The 27649-nt window shown below is 43.0% G+C and overlaps 1 long non-coding RNA gene across 2 annotated transcripts; it reads left to right on the top strand.

Annotated features, from left to right (window-relative positions):
* LOC106150103 lies at positions 1–27649 on the top strand. 2 transcript variants are annotated; one of them, XR_001236718.1, is made up of 6 exons: positions 1–227; positions 6330–6437; positions 20840–20881; positions 21305–21365; positions 26912–27082; positions 27422–27649. It is a non-coding gene; the product is annotated as an uncharacterized LOC106150103 (long non-coding RNA). The 2 variants fall into 2 exon arrangements; XR_001236717.1 differs by lacking the exon at positions 1–227 and adding an exon at positions 538–775.

Here is a 27649-nt window from a genome sequence, read left to right as displayed (position 1 = left end):
TATAACCTGTGCACATCCCACCATATATTATAAACCATCTCTAGATGACTTATAATATCTTAGACAACATAAATATAAATAGTTGTTATACTGTGTTATTTACAGAATAATGACAAGAAAAGAGTCTTTATGTATTTACCATAGGTAGTCTTTTTCTCTGGATATTTTTGATACTAGTTTGATAGACTCTATGGATGTGGAGCCCATGAATGTGGAGGGCCATCTAGGTAAGTCATTTTCCATAATTTAATTATGTTGGCTTTCTGCCTTTCTGAAAAAAATCACTGAGACAAACACTCATAAGGAGGAAAGGCTACTTTGGCTTATGATTTCAGTCCATCTTTGCTTGACCCTGTTGCTTTTAGGCCTTTGATGAGAGAGAATGTCATGGCGTGAGCACAAGACAAAGGAAACCTCACTTCATGGTGGCTGTGAATCAAAGAGGAAGAGATGGGGCCCTGGTCCCACAATCCCTTTTAAGGCCCCACCCCAAGTGACCTCACTTCCTCTGGTAGGCCCCTCCTCCTAAAGATTCTACCACCTCAACGTAGCATCTCTCAATAGCTTGACCCCAAGCCTTCACCACAGGGCCCTTGGGGGACATTCAAGATTCACACCATAATACCAATTTCTGCCCACTCAGGTGAAGAGGGAAGAGCAGGGTGAAAGATCAGGCAACCAACACAGTGTGCTGTGTTCAGCTGACTTCAGATCCAGAAGAATGGCTCCCATGTGTATAGAGATGCTGAGAGGAAGCAGCCTCTGAGACCAAGAGGTCAGAAGGGCCAGGGGAAATGACAGGGCAGTGAAGAGATGGGATAAGTTGGGGCAGAGGCTTTCTCCAGAGAAGATGAAAGAAAATTACTAGAGGCAAGAATAATGAGATCCCAGCATGCTGGGAACGAAGAGTGACAGGTCCAAGTTTAGGGATCTGTTCAGGCAGTGACTGAATTATTCCATTTTCCATTTTCCAGCCCAATTTTGGACATTATTTAAGTATGCTTAAAAAATGGAAGATGGTTGCTGGAGGAGGCCCTAAAACCACACATGGTTCACCCCATCCCTCTTTCTCCAGCACTCAGAGTGCTGCCCTGGGAATCATAGTATAGAAGCCCTAGGAGTTATTGCCAGGCTTGGAAATAATTAATATATTTACCAGTCAGAATTTCATCCTTTGTACACAGGTATGTCCCAGGGTGGGCAGCTCGGCTATTTGTCACATTTTCCAGGAGGCTGCCCAGAGCCCCGCGCCTGCTGTGATTTTTGCAGGTGATCACACAAATGTCTTTCCATGTTAGTGCTGAGGCTGTGTCTGGCTGTCACATTGCACTCTCCCAAAGAAACATCTCTTTCTCTCTCTCTCTGTGTTCTAAAATTTGGAGCTGAACTGTATACTCCCTGCCATGGTGATATCAAATATAAATTATTCCAACTCTGCTTTTTAATTTTGTAGAAGCTGAATTATGAATACATTTTTCTAAGTGAACATTCCATGAGATTTTTTTTCACAAGGACCAATTTCCATTCTGTTCCTCTCCAATAGATCATGATATGTCTTTGGTTGCCCACAATCCTGATATAGAGAAGATCATCTGTCTTGGTGGCAATATCTCTCCCAGAAATTATTTCTCTTTTGACAGTGGGGAAGGGGATATTCACATATACTATAAATATACTGATACTGGGTCTCTACACAAATATTTTAAATTTAGGGTAGAAGTTAGTATAAGAAGGTTCCATATTGTACCCCAGCCAATGAGATGGAAGGAACTACCCAAAGGGCTTCATTATAAGACTGGGACACATATAGATTGTTGCAGTGGGTGAAGTCAAAGTGATACAGTGTTGTAACTGTAACTGAGAAAGGGAGAAAGAATTTTGGGAAATAGCTGCAGTTTATACTATAGTGTATACAGCAAAATGGCAGAGTTTTTAGGTGGAATTGGATATATTAGGCAACATGGTTACTGATTTTAGCCCTACTTAGATGTTGAATTTTCTGTTGTCCTGCTGTTCTGCTTCCTGCTTCCTGGCTTCCATAGTGAGAAACCAGTTTCTGCTTAGAGACATGGATCCTGGAGCCGGAAGGCTGGGATCAGAAACCCACCTATTCTTCTTCTGTATTAGACAGCTTTCCATCACTGTAATGGAATACCCAAGATAATTAACTTATAAAGAGAAAAGGTTTAGTTTTGTTGATGGTCCTGGAGGTTCCAGTGCAAAATTAGTGGATCCTATCCTGATCTTTTGGTCTGTGTGCCAAGTGGCAATGACAGGGGGCGTGCAGTGCAGGAAAACACCCCACCTCATGACTAGAAGGCAAAGGGAAAGAGGAAGAGACCAGGTTGTCATAACCTCCTTCACACTCACACGCCCAGTAACCTAAGGACCTCCTACTAGGACCCACCTTTTAAAGTTCACCCCTCCAACAGTTCCACCCTGAGAATGAGCCTTCAACACCATGCCCTTGAGTGTGTTGAGGGGAGATTCATCCAAATCAAGTCACCTTCCTAGCTGTGAGATGATACAGGAGTTAATCAACCCTTCTAAGCCTGGAATATCATAGTAATAATACTACCACTACTGTGAACAAATAACGATCATATCTATTTTTTAGGGTTCTTTTATAACTTAAATAATATGAACTCTTTAGTCTAGCGTCTGGAATATAATAAGCTGTCAAAACTAGCTTTTGTTATTAGCAATAACAGTAATACTATTTTATTTGGTTCATGATAGGTTGTAAGATGTGGGATATTTTTATAAGGAGAACGTTGATGATGGCAAAAGTTTTAAAAAGAATTAAACAACTCAAGTTTTGGATAATAATCAAGAAGGAAGTATTTGCTTGGTTCCATGCAGGCATCATCATGGTCTTTAACTCTACAGAGATTTATTGCAAGATCACAGAACAAGCCCTTCATCCTTTTTGGCTTGCATGTGTGCAGAAGTGTGTGCAAATACACATGCATGTGTGTGTGTGTGCATGCATGCACATGCACATTACTTCATGTGTACACCATTGCTAAATGTAGGGAGAAGCATTATGGTTGTTGTTGAGAATGTCACAGAGAAAAGAGAGATTTTCAGTCTTTGCAAATGGACCACAGCCCATGGAAGGACCTTTTTCTTAACTTGAAAGCCAAGTAAACAGCACTAGGGCCAATCATCTTTCAACAATCTCATTTTTCTGCTTCCATTTGGTGTGCTTTAAGTATGGTCCCTGGGGGAATCTGGAAAATTAAACAAGACAAATAAAATAATTCATCCTTTTTTTTTTCCCCTCTTGGAGTGAGGACCTGCAAAAATATAGGAAGCCAAGCTATTTACAGTAGAATTCATGTAGTTTTTAGGAAACAAAGTGACAATAATAAAATATAGGGCTTGAAATAGCAACACATAGGCTATTATGCAAAAGAAAATATTAGGGCAGGACTATTATGCAAAGGAAATCACAGTGGTGGTAGTCCCAGCCACTTAAAGGAAGACAAGATCTGTACTTCCCGTCATAAAAGGATTTGGCTTCTGATTATGCATTGGCCATTTTGACTGTAGAGATAGCATTAGTCAACAATTTGGAGGAAAACTGAATTTGGCAGGGACATAAAATTTAGGAAACAAAGAGGAGAGCTATTGTTATTGTCTGGGTTACTTTTCTCTCTTCACTGAGACAAAATGCCCAACACTCAGTGTTAAAAAGGAAAGACTTATTTAGCTCTTAGTTTGTAGAGGTTTCAGTCCATTATCTGCCGGCTCCAAGGCAGGGTGGCATGGCACAGGGGCAGTTGTTCATGGCAGGCAGAAGACAGCAAAAGCAACAACAGCAAAAGGGAGGAAGCAAGCCTCTTTTTCTCCCTTATAGTGTATGCAGGCTACCTGCCCTAGGACGGATGTAGCACTCACACACCCCCATTCCAGGCACTAGAGAATGAGCAAATCACAAACTCTAGATTCAGCTGCCTCGGAAAAGCCCACCCCCATGACTGTATGAGGCTTTAGGGGGACATCCAGACAAAAACCATGACAATTATTAATTGGTACTAGCACCTCTGGCTCTCAGGGTAGTTATGATTTGGATCTAAAATATCCCCCAAAAATCTCCTGTTCAGAGGCAAGCCTGGCAGGAAGGAGCAGATCACTGGGATGTGTCTTGGAAGAGTGCATTCTCAGCATTTTCTCCCTGTTCTTTGCTTCCTGGCCACCATACCCTGAGCAGGTTTCCTCTCCCATGTTGTGCTGCTGTGCCATTTCTGACTTGGAACCAACTGACCATAGACTGAATCTACTAAAACTGAGAACCAAAATCAACCTTTCCTCCTTTCAGTTGTGGGTGCTAGGCCTTTGTCCCAGGAATGGGGAAGTAACTAATATAGTGGTTGTCAATGGCATTGGCTGAGCCTCTTCAAAGAATGGACATAGCAATCATCTGAAGGCAAGGTTTTGGAAAAATCTGAGCGAGGATGGTAAGGCAGTCCCTAGCCTGCTGCTCTGCTTTCCTGTCTTTTCTAAGAGCTGTGAAGCACATGGGCAGCTGCAGTATGATACTTCTCCTCCCCTTCTTTGGAGCCCACCTGTTCTGGCAGCGTCTTTTATGCTTTGGAAAATAAAATATGTGGAGAGTTAGGAATGTTCCAGAGGAAGAAACAATAGTTGTTGCAGTTTAAATCAAGGATGTCCCCCAAAGGCCACATGTGCTCAAAGGGGGCACTTTTGGAAGAGGACTGGACCTTGGGGACCCTACAGTCAGCTTGCTGTTGAGAGGTGGTATCTGAGTGGAAGAGGCGGGTACTAGGTTCTGGCCTCAAAGGGTAGATCTCCCTCCCTGGTTCCTCCCTTTTCTCTGTGCTTCCTGGCCACCATGAAGTGAGCAGTTTTTCCTTCCCTATGCCCCTCTGCCATGCCATTTTCTACCTCGGAGAAGGCCGACCATGGGCTGTAACTGTGAGCCAAAATAAACTTCTCCTCCTTTAAATTGTGGGTATTGGATCTCAGCGATGAGGAAAGTGACTAAGGAAACAGCATTCCTTAACACAGGGAAGACCTTTATGTCTTCAGAAAACTGAAGACCAGTAGAGACAGCAAACGGAGAGAGGATCAGGCAATAGGTGAGGATGCCATTAGGAGCTAGTTCATGCTTATGAAATTACAATGTGCAGTTAATGAGTTTAAGTTTTTGTGGTAAATGCATTGATAAACTACTGAAGACTTTTAAACTGAGAAAATAGAAATTATCTGATCTATATATAGGAACATCTCTGACTTCTGATCTATATATAGGAACATCTCTGACTTCATAGTCCCTAAAATACATTATTGGGAGAAAAGTTGGGGTAATAAGAGCCTGTCTCTGGGAGGCATGATGTTTCATCCATTTCTTTTCATCTCCTTTACATGCCAGCAGGTCTTGATTCAAAATTGAGCTTACTGTTTTGAAAGGGATTTGAAAATATCCTATACCGAAGGACCTAGGTTAAGGAACTGAAGGAAAAGCTATAAATGATAGTGCACCTTGGGAACTTTCTGGATTAGAAAACCTTCAAAGTGTAAGAGAAAACGTACAGAACACTTGAAACTGTAAGAAGCCTTCTAAATATCACTAAGGTTTTCTCCAAATCCTTCTCCATCAATCAAAATCTGACTGCAGTGATTGACAAGAAAGCAACAGATGCTACTCCAGGGCTTTATCCATTTACAGCAAAAACAGGCAAAATACAGATAACTAGTAATTTCCCTTATCCACAGTTTTGCTTTCCATGGTTCAAGGGACCCACAGGTCACCTGTGATTTAAAAACATAGTGCAGTGATGAATGAAGATTTTTTTTGGGGGGATGACATTTAATAATTTTCATCATGGTATATTTATATAATGATTCTACTTTAGTTATTATTAATCTGTTAGTCAACTCTCCATCACAGAAACAAATAAATGATTTAGTCAGTTTATCAAGAGAAAAGGTTAATTTTGGCTCACACATTTGGAGGCTTCAGTCCAGGGCTAACTGACTCCATTGGTTTTGGACCTGCACTGAGGCAGCGTATTATGGTGGGGACATGTGATAGAGAAGAGCTTCTCGTCTCATGACCATAGCCTGCAAGCCTAGAAGAGAAAAATCTGGGCCCTAGGTATCCACTGGAGGTATTAGAACATATCCCTTGAGGATAAGGCAGGATAATTGCATATCTTTATCGGTCTGCTCAGGGTTAGTTATGCTGCAGCAATAAATCATCCCCAATTCTCAGTGTCTTAACAAAAACCAGGCCTTTTTCTCTTTCTCAAGTCACAGTGTGCAGGCCACCAGGGCTCTGCTGTGTGTTGTCTTTATTCCAGAACTGAGTGTGAAGGAGCGGCCCCTCCACGAGTCTCTCAGCATCATGGTAGAAGAAAAGAACAATGGTGAGGCCAAGTGTCAGCTTTGGAAGTTCCTGCTCAAAGGAGGTATAGACCACTTTCATTTCCCTCTCATTGGCTAGTGTAAATCTATAGGGAGCCCTTCCTGGTCCTCACTGTGGCCCAGAAAGTTTATATTTGTAATCTCATGGAAAAGTTATTGGAATTTTAGAGAGTTAATTCCAATCTACCACTTCCAGTGCAGCCCATGGTGAGAATAAAGACACTAAGGCATATTTGTAGTTATGGGGAGCCAGGGGATCCTAAGTCCAGCTAGAATGATGGCTCACTGGAACAAAGGCTTTAACCCAAGACTGAACCTGTGTTTTATTTGTGAAGGAAGGAGTGGCTTGAGGACAAGTAACTGTGAGAGTGGCGGGAAGTATGTGAGTGCCGTGAGCTAGGCTAGGTAGGAGGCCTGAAATCACCTCTGCAATATGCAGAGAGAAGGATGTGCAGGAAGAGTAATCTGCATAACACAACTGAGGTAGTATCTAATGTTTTGGGTTCGGTTCTTTAGCTCTGATATGTAATCTTTCAAGCCCCAGGAAGAGAGGACCTCTATCTTGAGGCTTGACCCCAGCTGACAGTGTGGGGCACGGCTTTCCATCCCACCTTGCCCTGGCTTACACATGGGAACTACAGGACCCTGGGGAAATGCTGCCCTGTCCTCTTTGCTTCAAAGACTACATATTAGCACCTCAGGGGAACCAATATGCATTGCTTAAAGCCAATTAAGGGATAAGGAAAAGTCCTAGCCAGCTCTGTACATATAACTATATGGAAACAAGGTCAGGTTCAGCCAAAATGCAGACAGTTGATCCTCTTCAAAGAAAGTCGCCCAGGTGGTCCTTCACATAAATCCAGTGGTCGAGCCTGATATTGGTGGGAAATGGCATGTAATTGTTCTGCAGCAGCTGGTCCGTAGGGAGGATGGTGAATATTGACCACCATAAACATTGCAGTACACACTAGCCATCGTTTGCTTTCTCCTGAAGTACTGGTTTAGTGTTAATAAAATTGGAAACTTTCAGATACTATAATTTAGAAGTATCTGAATTTGATATGATCCCTGGTATCCAATTTGATCTCCAGAAATGAGCACCACAAGCATCGCTATTTTAGGGGTAATAAAGTCTGATATGAGCAGTTTAAACGTTTAGCAGTTTAGAAGTTTCAGGGGTAATGAACATCTGATCTGAGCAGTTTAGAGGTGATGAAACAGTTTTACAACAAGAAAAATATTTAATAGAGTTCTTAATCTATAATCTGATATGCTACTAATATCTCAAAAGTTTGAGACTGCTAGGAGGATTTTTATGCAGAAAAAAATCATGCTTTTTCCTTTATATTAGTGTAAATGAGATGAAATAAATACACTGGTAATGCAGTTTTATTCCATGTTATGGTCCATGTAAGAAGATTTATATTTTGTGTTTGGCTATTGAATATGAAGTTCTTTAAACAAAACAAGAGCTGATGTGTGTCAAGGAAAGACTATGGTGAGCATCAGATAAATGTCACATGGAGCTAAGAGTTCGTCAGCGCATGTCTGGACTATTGCAGCGGCCCCACTGGCCCATCCGCTCTTGCCCTCTTCCACCCCTGGATCTATTCTCTAAACTGCAGTCAGAGGGGACCTCTAAAACCTAGAGTAAGCCAGCTTTGCTGAATGAGTTCAGAACTTCTGAGAAGATTCCCAGCTTACCCTGCACAATACCAGAAGTTCTTTCGAAGGTCTATGGAATCCTATGTGAAGTCTTTCTGACTTCATCTCCTACAACTCACCCGCTTCCCCTGTTCCATTCCAGGCAGGTAGGCTTCATTGCTTTTCCTTTTCCACACCTGCCATGTCTTTGTTGTCTCAGGCACTGTGCTCTGACTGCTCCTCTACCTTTGCCTGGATCTCTGTCTCCAGAAACACACTTTTCTGATTTGCTCATCTTAGGAAAGAGGCCTTCACTGACCATCTCATGTAAAGCAGTTCTCACACCCTCTCCACCTCCTTACCCTTCTGTTTTTCATCTCAGCATGTGTCACTCCTCGACTTACTGTATACCTTGCTCATTCGTCATCTCTTTTCACAGTATTATAATCACCAATAGAGAGCAAACTTCATTTCATTCACTTTTTTCCCTGGAGCCAAGAAGAGTGGCTGACACCTAGTAGATGCATAATAAAATTTGCCAACTGCATAAAATTTACTGAATGCATTTATTGATGCATAATATTGTTTTTGAATGAATCCAGAATAGCAACTATTGCTTCTAGTCCTAATTTCATCAAATCTGTGCCATTAATTTAGAAATTAATAAAATTGTGCCTCCCTGCCTTAAAGATTAACTACATAAAAACACAATTAAAAAGTTGCCTCCATTTTGAATGTTTTACAACAGAACAAAAACAAACAAAAACAGTCCCATAATTTTCTCTGCTTTTTGTTAATCTTCTCCTGTGAAATCTCAGTGTTTACAATGCCAAGGAACATGATGGGAGATCACACAGTCCTAAGTAATGGGTTGGATGGGACACAAAAAATCAGTCAAATACATTTCTACGTAAATGATTAGCTTTTCTTTGCAAATGAAACACAATAAATTATAGTTATAATGAACAACTATAGAGCAAAACAAATGACAAGCACAGGGATAATGAGAAAACAACTACATGTCCCAAATGAGCACAGAAAATGGGACAGGTTGGGAAGATGGTCTTCGGGATGAGGGTATGAACGTAGTAGTTATCAGGCTACAAACAATTGGATTCTGCCCACACTTGGCTGTTGGTTGCACTGGTGAAATGCAGATCTGAGCTTTGATAAGCCTGCAAAACATGTCCTCCGCTCCTCAGTTCTCCCATTTCCATGAAGACAGTGGCAACAACTTTCCTGCACTTTGGGGTCACCCTCTGGTGAACAGCCACCACACTTGTGAATTGTCTCATCTGCAGCTTTCATGCACATGGAAAACAAGGTCCTCTGGGTCCCTCCTCTTGCTCTCACTTAAGCTCCTGCAGGAGGCGGGCCGTGTCCTGTCTTTGTTTTCTATCTAGCCCAGCATCTTAATGTGACACACAGTGGGTGTTTGCTATATACTGATGGAAAGAACAATTTGGTGAAAAGGTTAAGTTCAGTTTTCTCTGGAGGTTTCATTAACATTTTGTGATGATTGTTGATGATGAAGGTGCATTGCTTTATTAATTGAGAGTAGAGTTGGGTGATCAGACCCCTACACTTCATAAAATACCCCTTTTCCCAAAAGAGAAGGCCTTGCTGGGCTGAAAGCCTGGCCCAACGTGCTAAGTGGATCCTCACAATGCTACCTCGGGAAGTGATCCCAAGCCCAGCTGCTTCTCCACTACATTAGAAAACTACACTGATGTGTGCAAGTTTTATTCTTGGTTGGTAAGCTGTGGAAAGTGTGAACCAGGTCTGTGTCACTCATGAGATGCATGCTCTGATCTTTCTCCAGCTCTGAGATAAGAGAACATCTCTCCGCTGCTGCAGTGGACAGCTGTGGGGTGGTAGACCCCGGAGATATGCCATGAGCTCATCCTTGCCCTCCCTCTGTTAGCAAGGTATTGCTAGTCTGTGTAAGGCAAAAAGATGTGTAGTATCGTGCCAGGCATACACAAGATGCTCAGTAGCTATCATCTCATTTAGCCTTTTGAACTACTTGGCCAAATATACGTTCTTATCCTTATTTGAGAGGTGAAGTCATTGCTCAGAGAAGTTAAGAAACTGTGCTTATCAGTCAAGGCCCCAGGTTGATTCTGTCCAAAAGGCTCAGCAGAGGAGAGCTCAGGGGAGGTGTACTTGCAGGACAGTGGGCAGTGAAAGGAGCCAGCCAGGGTGGCCAGACACCTATGAGGTAGGAGCTGAAAAGGGAGCTGTTGCCATGGAGGGAAGTGACCACATGGCTCTGTTGTGCATGGAAAAGCCCAGCGCAGGAACACGGCGCCCTGTCCCTGGGGCTCAGCTGCTTGGGCAGGACAGGGTCAGGGAGGATGGATTTGGCAAGGAGTGGGGATCTGAGCCTTTCTTTAACATCTCCAACTGGTAGGACAGTTGCACGGGGAGGGCTGCAGCCAGGTACCACCCTGCTGGCCTCCATTTGCTGGGGCAAAGGAGGAGAAAATTGTTTCTTTCCCTTTTCCTGCTATATCTTGCCTTCCCCTTTTATCCTTTCCTACACATTCTTTCTTCCTTTTTTCTCTGCTGCTCACTGACCTTCTCTACTTCCCTTCATTCTTCCTTCTCTCTCAGCCCCTCCCTCCGTTTCTTCTCCACTCCCTCTTTCTTTCCTTTTCTTCTTTTCTTCCTTCTCTCCCTCTATCCTTTTTTATCTTCCTTCCTGGAACACCAACCAGTGAGACCTGACTGCAACCCAGCACACCTACAGCAGCACCATTTTATGACAGAGCTTTTTCCATTAAGGAAGCATCTTTGTTTGTTTATTTAAGCCCTAAGCAGAATCTGCTTTAAAATTTCATTAAAAAATAGGCTCCATATGCAAAGTCCTTGGAGGCCCCAGGCAAGTGTACATCTGAGGCTTCTCCTATGCTCCCCCCCCCCCACAATGCCTCCCTGGGCCCACCAAGCCCGGAGCTTCTGTTGCTGGTGCCATGTTCATTCCCTTATTTGTGATCTTTCCCACGTTGCCTCAAACTGAAAAGGACTTAGGTCCTTAGGATGCTGCTTTTTGGAGCATTTCCTGCTGGGAATTTTCTTGGGAAAATAAGGTGCTTAGGTCAGAGCCCTGTGGCCAGCAGCTCTGCCATCTTCCTCCCCACACAGGAGCAGGGTTGAGTCAGAGCTCTGCTTGTGTCTCTACCCCTCAGTGCTGTGCTGGGGGCAAGGCTTTACGCCTTTCTCTGAACCCCCTGTATAGATAGGCAGAAAGGCCCTTTTCTCTGAAGGAGCATGAGGAGGACTCTGTGTATCTCAAAAGCGTTTGGAGACCCTGTTTGGTGAGTGCAGAGCACAGGGAGCACATCAGTGGAGCACATTCCTTTTAGGCTGCTGCGCCCTCACCAGTGCCCCTGGTTTCAGGACCTTAAATCCCCTTCAGGAGGAATCTCTCCGGGCTCTGTGCTGACCTAAGGTGCTGGGAGAGGCTGGCTGCTGGCTCCTGATGGTGACAAAGCCTACAGTTACTCTGAAATGTTCTCCAGTCCATAGGACGGAGCCCAGACCTGCTTACCAGAGTCAGATGGCAGCCTCCCTTCTTCTCCGTGTTTCCTTCCTGTCTCCCAGCACTGGCTTCAGCCTTGCAGGCTTTGAGAAAATAAATCAAGAGTATTTGTGCCAACCACAAAGGGACCTGGAGTCCCCACAGCCAGGTGAGAAGCAGGCTGGGGACCAGCTCACTGGCCAGCTAGGGACACTGCAGGGTGGGGACTCAAGCTGTCTTGGTCCTCTGTCTGTTTTGTTTCTGTCTGTGTCTCTGTCTCTCGTGTCTTCAGCTCCCTATCTCTGTCACTCTCTAGTCTGCCCAGAAAGGCTCTACCTCTGCCGCTGTTTCCCACATCAGTTGCCAGAAAAAAGACAACAGAGGGAAAGAGGGGACCAAAGAACACCCCATATGTCTTATGCTGTGCGGTGGGAGCTTGGCCCCGTGGGGTACAGGGCAAAGCTCAGGTCCTTTCTCTGGAAGTTAGGGGCGTCCTTGGCTGGCAACCCAGGGAGGAAGATGTGGTACTCGTTATAAAACCAGGGACACAGGTTTAATCTGGGCTTTATGTCAAGCCAGCTTTGTGACTCTGGACAAATCGTTAAATATCTCCCAATCCTGTTGTCTTCAGCTACAAAACTGGGAGAATGTTGATATCGCAGGCTGTTTGTGAACATTCATTCACTCGTTCTCAAATATGTAGTGTGAACAGGTGCTGTGCGAGGTGTTGAGGCTATCACCTCAGGTAAGACTTTCGCCATGCCACAGTCTGTGGGAGAGATGAACAGGAAGGAGAGAAGAACGGCAGCATCTGCTGAGTGACTAGAGCACACAGGAATAGGGGTGAGAGGAGAGGGAGCCAACCACAGGAGGGGCACCATCTTGGGTGCTTACAGAGGGGGTCTGGAGGAGGTCACTACTCAAGTGAGGACTGACCAGTGGAAACAGCTGCAGGGAAAGGGGTGCAAACGGGGGCAGAGACCTAAGGGCACTGCCACCGTTCTAAAGGGAGGGAGTGGAGAGAGCCAGGCAGAGCAACTGAGGCTGAGGGGCAGGCAGTGGTGGTGATGATGGGGTGCAGGCCTGGAGCAAGCAGGCACATGCCAGTATTGAGTTCAGGGATTCACATTTCATCCTGATGCCCGGGGATCTGTGGAATACATTTGTGTGCCTGGGCTACAAAGTGAGATGTGTGCTATAGAAAAGTCCCTTAAGATGCAGGGAAGAAACTGAATTAGGTAAGACCTGCCAGTTTGCTCCCTTCTGCCCTGGTCCGCAGCAGGTTGATAGTTTTATATCAACAAGCTGTTCCACCCTTGGTTTCTAGACGGGTCCTACCCACAAGGGACAGGAGCGGAGATGGGATGGGGAGGAGAGGAGAGGTAAATTGGGATGTCTCTTCCTTGGGTCCCTCCCTGACATGGGCTCAGGTTGACAATGCTGCACATAACAGTCGTGCCTGGTATACCTTTCTTCCAGCCACAGCTGTCTCTCTAGGTTGTATACAATGTTGGAACCTGTAGGGTCTGGGTACCTAAGGCAGGATCCCTGCTGTTGCTAGCCTAGGATGACTCTGTCTTTGTTGATTTCCTCAGGCCTGGCAAAAACTGTGGTAAACAGGGACTCTTCAAGTACACTAGGGCAGTGTGCCATGTGCTAAGATCATGGCCCCTGACCCAGAGGACAATGGCTGGAGCCCCATGAGGCTGTCACAACCATCCAGAGTGTAGGCAATGGTGGGGAAGTGACAGAGGCAAGTTCATAGATCCCAAAGATGTTTAGGAGACACCAGCAATGAGATTTGGATGTGGAGCATGGAAGGAAAAGCTGTGGATGACTTGTAGGTTTTGGATTTTGTACCCAGATGGATGATGTCTTCCTCTGGTGGGAGGTTTAGGGGTAGACAGGTGTGGGGAGGAAGGAAATACTAGAAACTTTTAAATGGAAATACCTGGAGACATCTGAATATAAAACTTTAAGTTTCAGAAGAGAAATCTAGGCTGAAGATTCATTAGCACAGAGATGGTAAAGGCTGTAACAGGAAGTATAAATACCAAGGCAGAATCCATAAAGTGGGAAGGAATGGTAGGCAAGGGAGTGGTTCTGAGGAAGCAAAATTTGGGAGGACTGGATAGATGTCCTGGGGGCAGAGAAACCCTGACAGCCAGGAGACAGGGTGTTATGATTTAGATCTGAAATGTCCCCCAAAGTCTCATGTGAATGGAAGGCGATTGATCACAGGGGTGCCATACTCATCAGCGGATCCATCCATTCATGGGTTCAGTAGTTGATGTGCTGTTAGGGAGTGGGGTCAGGTTGGAGTGGGTCACTGGGGCTGTGATCTGGAAGGGCATTCTTGTCCTTGCCTCCTCTCTTCTCTGTCTGCTTCCTGGCTGCCATGCAGTAAGCAGCTGTCCTCTGCCATGCCTCTCCACCATGCTGTTTCTGCTGTAGATCCAGATGACTTTGGACTGAACCCTGGAAACGGTGAGCCAAATATTCCTTTCTTCCTTTTTCTTTCCTTTTTTTTTTTTTCTTTATTTTTGAGGCAGGGTCTTGCTATGTAGTTCAGGCTGGCCTTGAACTCACTGTGTAGCCCAGGCTGGCCTCGAACTCATGACCATCCTCATACCTCAGCCTCCCCAGTGCAGGGATTACAGGCTTGTACCACCATACCTGGCCTTTTCTTCCTTTAAATTGTAGGTACCAGGTATTTTTTTTACAGAGACAGAAAAGCTGACTAGTACACAGAATACTATACATACTCAAAGAGAGGTTCAGAAAATAGGAAAGGATTATTGGGTTCAAGAGCATGGGCATGATTAATCTGGGTTGACCTTAGCAAGAGCCATTGCCAGAATCTCTAGAGACCAAAAGCATCATTCACATGTGAGTGAATTGTGACATGGGAGTGGATGCATGGTGGCTGGTATGCTCTATGGGAAGTAAGAGGAGAGGTCTGTGGAGAGGAGCAGGAGGAAGAGCTCGAGGAAAGAGCCCTACATGGTATATGCATGTTTCTTCTTTCTTGCTGTTTGGCATATGCAGGAAGTCTTTATATCTGGAGTCTCTTTCTGGGCAAGGAGGATTGAGGTAACAACCAGAGGAAGATTCCAGGAACCAAGCAACTCTGTAGGAGTTCCAACATATTCTCCCATGACCCAGCTCCCTCTCTTGTCTGCTGGCCATGGGTTCCTCTTTGTCAGAGGGACCCGATATTAAGGATAATGGGGCCATGAGCCTTATCATTCAATCAAGGTCTTTCTTCTCCTGAGGCCCCCATTGAGAGTGTGGTAAACATAAGTCTCAGAGACAACCCTAACACAAAATAGCCTCTTGGAGCACAAGCTGTTGCAAAGCCTTTGTCTCTTACTTTCTTAATAGTAGTAAAAAACACATGATCATAGATTTTACTTTATTATTTATTTTTATTTGAAAAAAAATTTTTTTGTGATGTTAGGTGAAACCAAGGTCTTCTGCATGCTAATCGAGGGCTCTAGCCAGGTCTACATCTCCAGCCCAGTCTTAATCTTTTTACACGTACAGTTCAGTCATGGTAAATAGAATCACACTGTTATGTTAAGCAGTCTCCAGAACTTTTTCATCTTATGTGACAGAAACTCTGCCCATAAAATGGTGACCTCCCTTTCCCCTCCCTCCAGCCCCTGAAAAACAGTCTCCTTTCTGTCTCTGTACATTTATTTGCTTGTTCTAGGGAACCTCAATAAAAAGTGCCATACTGGGTTTGTCTTTCAGTGATGGGCTTATTCCCCTGAGCACAATGTCCCCCGGTTCATCTATCTCTTCTCTTAGAGGCTACTCATCCCATTTCACATAAAGGGTGATTCCCGTCTCTCAAAGCTCTTCATACTCATTCTCCTCCACATTCATCTTCTCCACAGCACAGCCTGGGAGTAGTTACTGCCCTGAATGGCAGCTGAGGAAGCAAAACTGGGTTGGACCACCCAGCAAGCTCAGTCCCAGGGCCCTTGGTCCGTGCGCCATCCCTGGGACACAGCCTCATTTGCAGAGCCCCTGAGCAGGCCTGGGGCACTGCTCATGGCACTGGCATGGGACAGTGACAGTGTCAGAAGGTCCCCTGAGAATAGACCTAGTGACAAGCCCGCCACAGGACAGAGATGAAAGGAAGGCTGGTGAGGCACAGGGCTTGCAATCAGCTCAGTCTGGGCAGTCGGCCCTGCTCAACTGGGGCACTTCCTGTCCCTCCTGGACACAGGACACAGGACACAGGCAAGGAGGTCTGCCAGGGAGGCCCCCAGAGCGCAAGCCCCAGCAAGGCAAATCCGCGGAGCACTAGCCAAGGATGACAGCAGTGACACATAGGACAGGTAGCAGCAGGAAACTCATGCTGCCTTGTCTTGCTGCCAGAGGAATCCGGGCTTGCAATGAACTGGGTGCAGTCCTGCCCCTTGGGGGAAATCTGCTGGGGGTTTTCTGGCTGGCAGGCTTCCCCTTGAAGCTGGGGGCATCATCTCTTCCAGCACACCCATGCTGCCACCAGACGGTTGTGCGGAAGAATAAGCCTTTGTGCTTTGAGCGGCACACCCACCCTTCATCAGCACTAGCTGCGTTTTGTATGTTCCTGGCAGTCACACTTACAAGCAGCGACACTCAAACCCTGAAACAGCTGAATAAACCACTTTGCCGGTGTGTAAATAATATTCCCTGTGACCGGGCAAGGTCAAGCGGGGAGAGGAGCAGGGATTTGCTGGCTCTGGCTTTCAATTAGGAAACTGCTACGTAGGCTTACCAGGCTCAATCCTCCCGCTCAGCGATTGTTCTGTGACATTTGCTGTTTGTCACAGCTAGGGAGTGGGTTAACCTGGTTAGTAGTTAATCACATCTTCTGGTTAAGGAGGAGTGTTAGTTGTCAAGTACAAAGCACGATTTTTCAAAATAATTGGAACACCACAAAATACTCTCACCAGCAAATGACAAATAGAGTGATCCAGCCTAGTTTTGAAAATACTGAAGATGTTTTTATTTCCTTAGGAGCATCAGGATAAACCCCATGAACCAAAGAATTGATAAAACATGCAAATGCTGGTTAATAAAATGCCAGATAAACAGCTTTTAATGAACTTCACGTGTCTTGATTGTGCCATGTATTCATTTTCTTAAAAGGCATCGCATATGTTTGAAGATGATTAAAATTCAGTAAACTAATAGAGGACAGTGATGTTAGAGACAACTTCAAGCAAGTCTTCATTGGACACAGAATTCCTCTCTTTACACATTCTGATATCTTCTCCTGCCTGCTTTCCAAAACAAAACAAGACAAAACATCCCCCAAAGAAACCCTAGTACCAAGGAGCTCACTGCTCCATTCAGAGTTCATACTGGAAATTCCCTTTAGTCCTCCCCTCTGGAGCCATGGATCTGTACCATCTCTCTCTTTTTGGTTAGTTAACCAGGACATTCACATATCCCTGTCGCTGGTTCCATTGTAGCTAAGTTTATCACCTCCAGTTCATCCAGCCTCCTATCTGTGGAATAGTCCTTCTTTTGTGGAACTCCAAAGACAACTACGAAGCTAGATGCAGTCACTTCCATCCTGAACATTATGGGGCTGCCACCTCCTTCTTTCTATACTGTATCCTTCCATAATTCCAGGGATATCTGGCTCTTTCCAAGGGACACTGACCTGGGTTTCCAGTTCTGTCTCTGTCACTTCCTTCTTTATAACCAACCCCTCAATGTATGGTTTTTACCTTTCTCCTAATTGCAGTATCAAGCTTAAATGGCTGAGTTCACATCTTAGGGCAGCTTCGTATTTTTATCAAACCCCCCATGAGCTGAATGGCCTCTTATAAGAGGCTTACCTGCTCTGTGCCTCAGTTTCTTTATCTGAAAAATTAAGATGAGGCTTAAATGAGCTGTCATACACAGTACATCCCCAACTTATGAATGAGTTCTGTTCCAGGGGAATTGTTCATAAGTTGGATTCGTTTGTACACCTAACCCTAACCCTAGGTTGACAAAGTGGATCTTGTACAGTATACCTGTGAGAGTTTGTGACTCAAATGTTTGTAAGTCAGGGACTTACTGTGTAGGGTGCTTGCAAAAGAGTCCAGAAATTTTTTTTTAAAGCTGATGAGATCTGTTATTATTATAACTTGGAAATGTATCTTATTTTTATTAGAAGTCACATCAAGAGGTTGACCCATACTGGAACTGTGGGAACCAGCATGCTGGGCCCACAGCACCCTTCATCTGATCATCTGTACAAGGAGAATGCTTAGTATTTATACTTTTGTGATACAAATTACACTCTAGCAGAGCACCTTGGATGTGACAGGTGCTGGCAGAATTTCTGACCTCTGGAATCACGTCTCTTTCCTCTATAGTATTGGAAATCTGCTCTCCCAGGTTCTAGATAGCTTGATTACATGCTCTCTCTCCAGACTCAGCTTAAAAGCTGCTGCTTCAGAAAACTGCTTGGATCTATCTGGGTAAAACCAATCACCTGCTATCCAGCGCCTCACACTGTACTGCAGGCACTGCACTGCTGGGATGTTCACTTAACTTCACTGCCTCTTTGACTGGGAGCCCCTTAAGACACAGCTGTGCTCCCTGATTTTTCAATATTTACTGTGTCCGAACTTCATCCTTCCATGGCTATAATCTGGAGGTACATTTGGAGTAATGTCCATTTTCCCCTTCTGTTGTCCTATGGCCAGCTGGCAAGAAATTCTTCCTTTTCCAGAAGCACTAAAGGTAAAGAAAGTACTTTAAAATGTTTTGGGATAAATGCTGTGCTTAATCTAGCCCAGAATCCCCATCTTCGATACAAATAATGCTGGAGAAGAAATGTGTTTCAGTGGAAATTATTCTAAGTGATTTTCACCATTACTTCTAAAATAGTAAAATTACTTTTCTAAGACTACCCCCCTCACCGATCTGATATGTGTGTGTCAATTATTTCTTTCAAGAATAATTCTGGATTAAGTCTGCAAGAGAAAAGAGAACTATCTTAATATTTTCTGTCTTATTACAAGTTACTCAATTACTAGTAACATAAAAAAAACAAAAATCTTTTCTTTGATTTTAACGAAAGGAGACTTACATCAGATACTAAGTCACTAAGTTGCCCAGGCTGGATTTGAACTGGTGATCCTCCAGTCTCAGCCTCCCAGAGTGCTGGTATGTACCACCTTGCCTGACTATCTTTTCTTTCTTAAAATAAAATATATTACTAAAATAATTTCATTACTTTGTCTTACTTTTTATATGGATACTAGAGGGTTTGTGATTACATTGCAATTGTCTGAAATTCCTCTGGACTGAGCAACTATGGCCTTATGCTTTATTTTCTTCCTCTTGGGGTTCCATATCAAACTTATCAACAAGCCTTGACGTCATAGCTGGGCCCTCTCTTATCCCTGCTTTTTGTCTTCAGAGTCACCACTCTGCACAAGTCCCCTTCTGTAATGGCACCTCCTGCATTCAGCGGTCCTAATCCGGGCCCAACACAGCTGCCAGCAAACAAACTCAATAACCCACATAACTGAGAGTTAAACTTGTTAAAATCCCCCTTGAGATGAAAAAGAAAACAAATAACCAAATAAACTCTCTGAATAACTGCACTGTATAAGAAGAATTCTAGTGTGCCGGAAACGAAAGAACCAGCCACTCAATTTTATAGGCTGACCTTAACATCGACGAATGTTTCTCACCCACAAATGAAATGCTCCTTGGGAAATGAGTGGGAAGCCCCTTGCCAGTGCAGGAGGAAGGAAATGGAGTCTCTGCCCCTGTCCTGCACAAACAAGTACACAGACTGTCTTTGCAGTTTGGTTTCGGTTCAGTCTGAAAGACACACAGGGTCCTGGCCTTCTTTTAAGAAAGCTTATATGTGGACACATATATCTCTGGGCCTGGACTCCAAGGCCTGGGGATCGTGACTTAACCAAATGAATTTCTAGAAAGATCTAACCTTCTGCCCACCCAATGAAATGACCAAAATCAAGAAGAAAAAAATAGCACCGGGCACTCAGTAGATCAGCTCTGGAGGGTAGGTGGGAGTGCTAAAGGTAAAGATGAACCAGTTCTTAGGTTCTCCATCTATTCCTGTCTGCCTGGCGGCAGTGGCCATGGGAGGGCTTAGGAAGAGGTGGGAGACCCTCTGCAGAGCAGAATCCCTCCTCCTCTCTGCCCAGCTGTGCTTTGCATTGTTGGAAGAGTTGGCCAATCCCCTTGAAGCTCTGGCCTCAGACTCTGGTGAAGGCTAAAAGTTATGATGGTTTGCGCAAGAAACCAGTGGTCTCCAAATCAACATGGGTCCAAAAGTTCCTGCCTAAAACTCTGACCTACAGCCACTTCAGAGGGAAAGACAAGCCTCCACGCAGCAGCTCCATTAGGAATTGTTCCCTGTTGGTCCCCGACTGATGACTATAGAATAATAAGATCATTTTGATGAATTATAAAGCCAAACTGATCTCATTTTCAGTTTTCAAACTCACACCTCGTAGATGTGTTCTTCTTGACTGGTTGAACTTGCTAATTTGGAGACTGAGGGGTTGGCTGTGGCGGTAGATCTTTCCAACAGTAAACACTAAGCAGAAAAAGTGCCAAGCAGAGCTCTGGAAAGAATAGCAATGATTTCCTTTGCTGCATTCCCCAGCATGAGTGTCTGTGTACACACACACACACACACACACACAGTGCTGGGATCACATTACATTTCCGTAGATTTGCAGTTAGTCTGAGATGGAGCCTCAGGTCAGCCTGAAGGAAGTGCAGGGATATAAGAAGGATGTCCAGCGCTAGCCTTGATGTTGCCAGTTGATTTGTGAGAATAGTAGTTTTTCATTCTATATTTCTTAAGCACCAGTTGGCAGAGCCAGTGCCTTTGTCCCAGGGCTGGCTCATGAGTCACTGCCCATCTGCCTGCAGCAAGAAGGGTTAGGAGAGCGTCACACAGAGCACTGTGCCCATCCCTGTTTGCAGTGAGGATGCAGCGAGGCACAAGGCAGCCTCAGACCCTGCACCGCACTTGCCACGGTGCCTCCTCTGACAAAGGACAGTTCACTCTGCCCCCACCACAAGTCCCTCTGAACTCAGGCTGCTGTGAAGGTGAAGTCAGATGACACTGGATGTGCACTGATGGTATCATACTAATATAGACAAATGTAGAATAATCTAGATTTACACACCACAGGTGCTTAAAAATGAAGAAATTATGCTTCTTCATAAGCTATTTCTGAGATGAGTATTGAGGGTGGTATGTAACAGAATAAACTTATCTCCATTTTACAGATGAGGGAAGTAAGGCTTGGAGAGGATATCAACCAGAATGAAGTAAGTTCTGTTATATAACAATTTCAAAATCTCAGCAGTTATTAAGAAAACAAATGTTGTTTCTCTTAGCCTGCAAGTCCATGTGGTTCTCAAGGACAGCTGTCCTCTGCACAGTGACTCAGAGGCCCAAGCTGCTTGGTTCTGTGGGATCTGTCACCTCACCAAGAGGCTTATAAATTTGCCCCAGCAGGGAAGTGAGAGACTGGAGAACCTCACAGGGGTTGTCTTTGTTTTAAGCCAGGAAAAGCCTGGAGTCAAGAAGGCCCTGCTTAAATGCTAGGGGCTGGGAGATATAACCTTCCTGAATCCACCTTGGTGAGCACTATAATGTCTGCCAGATAGCTGGCAACTTTCACCACCCTTGATCCATCTTGTATCTGTGCCCCATTCTGGCTGTCTCTGTAATTCTTCTCTCTCATGCAGACCAGCTCCTGTGGAATGTGTGTTTCATCTGTTGAAGACAAGGATGTCAGCAGTGATCCAGGTGCATGTCATAGATTGAGCTACCTGAAATGTCTAGTCTCCCTCTCTTTCTTTCTCTCTGTGTTTTCCATATTTCCTAAAGACAGGACAACTTGGCCAAGCAAGGGATCAACTTCCTTCCTAGGATCAACTGTGCCTTGTGAGAGAGGGGAGGAAGACCACACTAGAGGGCCATAGCAGTTCAAGCTGTGACCTTGCACATGGAAGTGTATAAAAATGGTTCATCTCCAAACAGAGGGTCATCTGATATTACAAGAGGAAGAATGGGAATGTGAAGAGCTTTAAGTATGCAAATATGTTTTATGAATTTCTAGGAGGATGTTATACTGTGTCATAGTTCTTGAATTTTTTTGACCCAAGGTCCCTTTAGTTTTGCAGGGGTTTCTTGCTGAACACAAAATTCAAGTCTTTAGTATTAAGGTTAGTTTTCATGGGTGACATCCCATAAAACTTCAAAGGAATGCTTGGTCTAGAATATTTTGAGATTTGGGAGTGTCGCTGTAACAACAATGTTCCCAAGTCTATCATGAAATACAAAGCTAATTTGAGCATATGTTCTGTTGTCATCAACAAAAGTTGTCTTCTAAATATAAGGTATGTTTGATTGATTGAAAATGTAAGTAAAGAAAGGAAGGAGAACACAGAGGTATGTATAAATTATGAAGCTACACAGAGAAAGCGCTAACTCTCAATGTCTATCAGGCTATGCTTCAAGCATTTAAACTGTCATGTCTAATGAACTGAATGATGGATATTTCCTTTTGAGATTGAGTGACAGTTATTAAAGAATAGTACAAGCTTATGCTAGTCCTAAGGGATGAAGTATTATTCTTAGTCAAATTTAGGGTAAGAGGATTCTGACTGTTTTTCTAAACTGGCTGCTGAAGCATGTGTTTGTTCATAGGTAACATGGTAGTTGTCCACCCCATGACACAGCTCAGTGCTTCATTTTGTCCCCAATCATTCTTTGTTGCATGACTTTTGTTTGAGTAGAAAGACCCATAATATTTTTGCACTTTTTTTGTTCAGGTTGCAAATTGATTATGATAAGTGAGCTAAGTTCTAAGGCTTTTGTGTTTGTTTGTCTTAAGAAATGTGGTGAATGAAAGGAAACCTATTATTTTTAGTAGTTAAGTACACAATTCTAGAATGATTTAGTTTAAAACTAAGAATATTCCCATAAAGAAGGAAGCTTGAATGAAAACAGAAGGTACCACATGAAAGTACAGCTGTCAGGAAACACTAGGTGTTACTCATGTCACACAGATTCAGCTTCAGTCTGTTCTGGAATCCAAAAAATTTCCTGGAGGACCACACTGGAGGAGAAATATTTACCATCTATGCCTCATCACATGTAAAAATTGTTAATGAGATAAAGAAAAGGTATCTGACAAAATGCAATGGCTATTTAAAGATAAAATGCTTACCAAAATAAAAATAGACAACTTAAGTATGAAAAACAGCAAAACAAAAAACTAAAGTAAACATCATACTTCATGAGAAACTATTGAATAAACTCCATCTAAGAAAAGAAACAGGACACAAATACTCACTTTGCTTACTTCTGCTCAGCATTTCAGGAGAGACTGTAGCCACTGTTATAAGGCAAGAAAAAGAAACAAAAGCCCTGAAGATTTAGAAAGAAAAACATGAGACATGGTTACACATGACATAATGGGATGCATAGAAAATACTAAGGGACCTACAAAATAAGTTCTACAAATAAATAAATGTATCAATCTTGTGGGATACATGTCAATAAACAAAACACAATTTTGTGTTTATATACTAATGACAAAAATTTGTCATTTCTTTATACTAATGACAGAAATTTGAAAATGAAATCAGAACAATAGCATCAACACAAAATAGAGAGGAATAAATTTAACAAAATTAGAGAACATTGCTAAGAGAAATTTAAGATGGCTTAATCTTATGGAGAGACAGACTACATTTGTAGACTTTTTGATTCAAAGCTTGATATTATTTAGATGTCAATTCTCCAGTCAATGAATTCCAAATCAAAATCCTAGGTATTTTGGTAAAAATTGACAAATTGGTTTCAAAATTCATATGTAAATGCAAGTGACCTAGAATACCCAAAACAATTTTTTGTTTGTTTTTTTGTTTTTTGTTTTTCTCCAGTACCTGGAACTGAACTCACAACCTTGTGCTTGCCAGGCAGGCACTTTGCCGCTGAGCTAAATCCCCAGCCCCCCAAAACAATTTTTAAAAAGAAAAAACTAAAAGACACTGTTTGACTTCAACATTTATTGTAAATATATAGCCATTATGACAAACAAGTAGATCAATGGAATAGAGAATCCAAAAATCAAAGCATACATATTTAATCACTTGTGTTTTCACAAAAGTGCCAGGCAAATTCAGTGGGAAAAGAAGAGTTTTTTTTTCCCAAAAAATGTACTAGAATAATTGAGTTTCCATATGCAAAAGAAATGAACTTTGATCCATAATTCACACCATAGCCAAAATCAACTCAAAATGGAACATAGGTACAGATTCAAAACCAAAAACTATTAAACTTTCATTAGAAAACATAGAATGAGATATTTGTGAATTTTGCTTAGGAAAAGATTGTTTTTGTTTTTGTTACAGCACTCAATACATAAAAGAAACAAAATGGCAAATTGGGATTCATCAAAATTGAGAACTTTTATTGAGAGAATGAAAAGACAAGGCCTATACTTAAAGGAAACATTTAAAAATCTCATGTATAAGAGACTTTCATCTGGAGCATATACAGATTTTTTCTGGACATATAAGTGACTCTCAAGAGGTAATATGAAACCAGACCCCACAAGCAATCCAGTTAAAGGCATGGACAAAGGTTTTGAAAAAACATTTTACCAGAGAAGTTGTAGAAATGGTGACTACCACAAGAAAAGATGTTCAACATTATCAGTCATTAGAGAAATTCAAAGAAAAATCACAAGAAAGTACCATTTCACCAGAATATCTAAAATTAAAAATTGACAATCTCAAGTATGGACAAGGATGTAGAGCAACTGGAACTCTTGATGTAAAATCACCTTGGAAAATACTTTGGTAGAGTCTAAGAATTTAGGTTAAATGTATCCTCCCACTGCTAGATATTAACTCAAGAAAATGAAAGCATATGGCCTTACAAAGACTTCTAAAAAAGCATGTCTGCTTGATTCGTAATAGCTAAATTCAGATATAACCCAAACGCCCATCAGTCGGAGAATGGATGAACAAATTTTGTGATACAGTCATACATTAGAATAACACTGAGCAACAAAAAGAATGAACAATGGATACTTGCAACACTATAGAAGAATTTCAAAAGCATACCTTGCCTAAGAAGTGAAACGCAGAGTGCACAATATACATTTTCAATTATATGAAACTTTTATGGAAAAAAAAAATTTTGAAGATAAACTAGTTGGTGCTAATATGGTAGGAATTATCTAGAATGTGAAAAGGGACATTTCTGGGGTGATGGTAATATTTTGTATGTTGTTTGTTCGTTGCTTACACATGTGTATAGTTTTGCCAAAACTTACTGAATTGTGAAGATCTATACTCTTCACTATATATAAAACGTACCTAAAAAGAATTGCTGTGAACTGTAAACATCTACTCTCTCATTTTGCTTAAGTCTTTCATACTGTATATTTCTTGTCGTTGTTAGTGCTGGTCTTTTGGTTTAAAAAAGAATTCTTGAGAACCCACATTGAGTTGTATGTAAAATTGTGCATCCCCTTATGCAGACGAATCATTTGTGCAAATCGGTCTCCTTTTATTCTGGACACATCTCATGATGGACAGAGGGAGAAAAGTGAGTTGATAATTACACTGCTATCAGAGAAAATGGCAGAGCCAGTTAAGGACCAAGGCTCCTGGTTCAGGAAGATGTGGGTTTGAATCCTGGCTCCTGCATTTTCCAGTCATTAGACTTTATGAAAATTGCAGAGCTTCTCGTCACCTCAGTGCATCACGTGTAGATGAGGGACATGATACTTACCTTCTAGACTCATTGGTATGAGACAACAGTTTGTTAATGATATTAAGAATAAAAGGAGGATTCCCCTTAGATATGTAATACTTCAGGGGATTGGGGAATTTTATTTAGAAATTCTTTTGAAAGTTCCCAGAAGCATTTCTTAGACATTTTTCCCACTAGATGAAAAAGTTAGGCTATAATGAAGAAAAAGAACATAGTCCCCAGATTTATATCTCTCACCCTTCCAGGAGATGATTTTCACCTCCCACCCCCTGTCTTTATCCCCTAGTCTCACCTCTACCCTCATTTCCCTGAGAAGGGACAAGTCTCAGATTCGGATTCACACAGTGAAATGTAGCACTGTATTTATTTTACATGTCATTGAGATCTGGGTTACTTCCAGATAGCTTAAAGCCTCAAATGGAAAAGCATGGAGGCTTAGAATCTGCTCACAGAGCAGGTGAAGTGTGTCTGTCTCACCTGGGTGTTGGGTGTCTGGCCTGTGCTGATCTGATACTCATGGCTTATACATACAGCCAATCAGAGAGGTTCCTGTGAAGGAGCCAGGCCTCCAGGATGGTCCGAGTTGTGTCCTGAGCCATACAGTGTCCTCCTCTGATCCCTGCCTCCAGGACAAGATTTTGACATCTCGTTTAATTTCTACCTTTCACAGCTAAAAGAGCTGTGTGACATTGCAAAGACATCAAACAGCAGGATCTAGGAGCAGAAACCAAGTTGCCCCAAACTGATGTCTCCCTGACATGATCCACGTCAGAGCCCAGCTGACAGCATTTTCCTTTTATTTGGTCCCAGTTCTGGTCCTGAGTTCAAGTCCTGCCCTGGACCACATGACCTTGGGCCAGCTCAGACCTCTCAATATCAGTCTAATAATAATACTGTACTTGTCTGTTTTCCTAAGGATTTAGAGATAATACATAAAAAACACTTATCTAAGAATCTTGGACTTAGTAAGCACGTAAGACATGTTAGTTATGGTTCATATTGTATTTACTAATTTTAACAAATTTTTATATTGGTACAATTTTTGCCTTGGGAAAATCTGAAGTCCCAAGTTTGATTGTCATTTTTATGAGAGTAAAGACAACTTATCTATTTTTTTTTTTTATACATCTCCCACTCTACTTAGGGTGGTGCTGGGATTGATGGCAGCATCAGTGATAGCTTACAAGTGGTTATAGGTGACTTTCTGGACTTGCTATGTTTCTCCATGTACGTGTACTTCTACATAACCCTCTACCTATACACACTCATTTACTCGTACCATGAACAGGTGACCTGACCTAGTTACTCTTGTGTCGCAATGTCTCTCCCCAGGCACCCTGGTGACATATTTTCTACATGCAGATGGATATTTATATCTATGATGACTTCATATTACTCTTTTATTTCCTTTAAAGAACATTTGCTTCTTTTCAGCAAGCCCAGGTTAAACACTGCTGGAGACTTGGTTGCTCTCTTTCTTTCTAAAAGAGGACAAAGGACCAAGGCATTATTTCATAGATGACAAAGATTTTTTTGTTTTGTTCTCTTAACGAGTTCAGTTGCAGGGTGTTTATTACTGTGGAAAAGATGGGCATCACCCCTGAAGCAGACACAGAGAATCAGGTGACACGAAGACAAAGCCAGCTGGATCACTGCAAGAAGTGTCCTCAGGTGACCCAGGCTCTTCCACGAGAAAACAAGAATGTCCTCACTGCTGCAAACAACAGAAGGTAACAAGTTCATGCTGGGTTCTAGAATGACCTCAGCAGGTGCTTGGGAGGGAGTCTCTCCCCCACCATCTGTCCAGGGCTTCCCCGAATTGGCCTGTGCAGGGCCTGGAGAAGGGCTCCTTATAGCAGAGGCCAAGGGGACCAGGGCCTGGCATTGCCTCCCTGTTGAGACTAGAGCAAGGCCACTGACCCCAGGGCCTTCGAGACCAGCAAGTCTCGAAGAATAGATGCTTGGGGCCCTGTTCATATGATTTTCCCATTCCTTTGTGAGAGTCTGGAGTGAAGGTAGGGGGATAGGACAGAGACCTCTTACAGCACCAGGGGTTTGTCCCTTCACAGGCCTGCAGGAGATGCAAGAGACCAGGACTGAGAACCCCAAGATGAAATGGAATCCCAAAGAATTCCTTGCACCTGTTTTTTGCTGCTGCATCATTGCTAGTGATTCAGGGACAAAACAGCTCCCTAGGACTCCTAGCTATCCATGTGCTGCAGGACTTCAGCTGTTATTTGTCATCTGAACCTCTTGTAGCAAGCACGAAGCCAAAACAAAGTATGGGATGTGCCCAA

The sequence above is a fragment of the Chinchilla lanigera genome, unplaced genomic scaffold (genome assembly GCF_000276665.1).
Source record: "Chinchilla lanigera isolate Chin_1 unplaced genomic scaffold, ChiLan1.0 scaffold00064, whole genome shotgun sequence".
Lineage (NCBI taxonomy): Eukaryota > Metazoa > Chordata > Mammalia > Rodentia > Chinchillidae > Chinchilla > Chinchilla lanigera.
This window is presented reverse-complemented; position numbering and strand designations above follow the sequence as displayed.